This window comes from Pseudophryne corroboree, chromosome 1 (assembly GCF_028390025.1).
Source record: "Pseudophryne corroboree isolate aPseCor3 chromosome 1, aPseCor3.hap2, whole genome shotgun sequence".
Lineage (NCBI taxonomy): Eukaryota > Metazoa > Chordata > Amphibia > Anura > Myobatrachidae > Pseudophryne > Pseudophryne corroboree.
The window spans coordinates 512,735,688-512,738,199 of NC_086444.1; the positions used below are offsets into that span (position 1 = coordinate 512,735,688).

General features: G+C 36.4%; 1 non-coding gene across 1 annotated transcript; it reads left to right on the top strand.

Annotated features, from left to right (window-relative positions):
* The first annotated feature begins 1,212 nt into the window (after positions 1 to 1,212).
* TRNAL-CAG (transfer RNA leucine (anticodon CAG)) lies at positions 1,213 to 1,295 on the top strand. The gene has a single exon. It is a non-coding gene; the product is annotated as a tRNA-Leu (tRNA).
* Positions 1,296 to 2,512: the final 1,217 nt, after the last annotated feature.

The window sequence follows — 2,512 nt, forward strand, 5'->3', positions numbered from 1 at the left end:
TTTTATTATTTTATCCACAATTCTTTATTTGCAGAGGTAGCAAAATAAAATATCGCACAAATTCAGAATGAGGGCTCCATATCTTTGGCTTAAGAAAACTGTTCTTCTCAGCCAATGGTCATGAACAGAAACCCCACTTGGGTCCACTACAATGGCATCCAATCAAATCCATGAGCTAAATTAAGTAGCAAGTTTGTGCAAGATTCACAAATTTAATTTCATTGCTGAGTTAAAATCCATTAGAGAACAAACTCTAGACACTTGGATTCCAAACCTGAACATGGAAAACAAAACTTACTTTTATTGTAAAGCCAACTAGAAACCTCTTTAAAATAATGGAAAAGCAATTCATATCGAGTTTTTAAATTAACAGTTTTAACAGCAACATTGTCATTGTACCTATAGTTAGGTTATTTTATAATATACATCTTTTCAAAAAGCAGTGGTTTCATATGTCAGGATGGCCGAGCGGTCTAAGGCGCTGCGTTCAGGTCGCAGTCTCCTCTGGAGGTGTGGGTTCAAATCTTACTTCTGTCAATGTAATTCATTTTCTTCTTTCTTCTACAGTTTCTATTTCTTGTTGCTTGTGAAAAGATTGACTTTAGAATTAGACACTCACTGCAAATCTCTTTCAATTTGAACCATGGAAAAAATGCATCAATTATTTCATTATTTCCCATGTTGCAATAAAAGATCAGATTGTAATCTCCCTGGATAAAAGATCTTGAAACCTACCATATATGTGTATATCATATTATTTTTATTATTTGATCCACAATTCTTTATTTGCAGAGGTAGCAAAATAAAATATCTCACAAATTCAGAATGAGGGCTCCATATCTTTGACTTAAGAAAACTTCTCTTTTCAGCCAATGGTCATGAACAGAATCCCCAGAAGAGTCCACTACAATGGCATCCAATGAAACCCATGAGCTAAATTAAGTAGCCAGTTTGAGCAAGATTCACAAATTTAATTTCCTTGCTGAGTTAAAATCCATTAGAGAAAAAACTCTAGGCACTTGGATTCCAAACATGAACATGGAAAACAAAACTTACTTTAATTGATTAGCCAACTAGAAACCTCTTTAAAATAATGGAAAAGCAATTCATATCTAGTTTTTAAATTAACAGTTTTAACAGCAACATTGTCATTGTACCTATAGATAGGTTATTTCATAATATACATCTTTTCAAAAAGTAGTGGCTCAATGTGTCAGGATGGCCGAGCGGTCTAAGGCGCTGCATTCAGGTCGCAGTCTCCTCTGGAGGCGTGGGTTCACATCCCACTTCTGACAAGCAAAAAAATATTTCTGATGTGCGCGATAAATGTTACCCTAGGCAGCTGTCACACATCATTAAGGGAACACCACGTCCCTAATGGCAAGATACAAATTACAAAATTGTAGATGTGTGCATAGGTGCCCTTGTAACAAAGATGATGATAACAAAGTGGTTTGTATAAAAACACACAGTACTTTAATATTTAAAAACGATGCATACAGGCCATATAATCATATAAAACAACAATGTGCCAATCCCAAATGAGATCTCACCCTCTATAGAATTTGCGGTGGGCAGAGAGCCTCTTAATAAAGAGGCAATCCGGTCCCGGTGGAATAGTCATCGCACCACCGCAAAAGGCTTATTCCATTCGGAGGTTTGAGTAGGGAGTCAGGCAGTGCAGATGGAAAAGATGTCCGTGTCGTCCAAACTAATAGTTTGGATGACACGGACATCTTTTCCATCTGCACTGCCTGACTCCCTACTCAAACCTCCGAATGGAATAAGCCTTTTGCGGTGGTGCAACGACTATTCCACCGGGACCGGATTGCCTCTTTATTAAGAGGCTCTCTGCCACCGCAAATTCTATAGAGGGTGAGATCTCATTTGGGATTGGCACATTGTTGTTTTATATGATTATATGGCCTGTATGCATCATTTTTAAATATTAAGTACTGTGTGTTTTTATACAAACCACTTTGTTATCATCATCTTTGTTACAAGGGCGCCTATGCACACATCTACAATTTTGTAATTCACATCCCACTTCTGACAGTGTTATTGATTTTCTTCTTTGCTCTACAGTTTCTATTTCTTGTTGCTTGTGAAAAGATTGACTTTAGAATTAGACAAACACTCACTGCAAATCTCTTTCAATTTGCACCATGAAAAAAATGCATCAATTATTTCATTATTTGCCATGTTGCAATAAAAGATCAGATTGTAATCTCCCTGGATAAAAGAGCTTGAAACCTACCATATATGTGTATATCATATTATTTTTATTATTTTATCCACAATTCTTTATTTGCAGAGGTAGCAAAATTAAATATCTCACAAATTCAGAATGAGGGCTCCATATCTTTGGCTTAAGAAAACTGCTCTTCTCAGCCAATGGTCATGAACAGAAACCCCACTGGGGTCCACTACAATGGCATCCAATCAAATCCATGAGCTAAATTAAGTAGCCAGTTTGTGCAAGATTCACAAATTTCATTCCATTGCTGAGTTA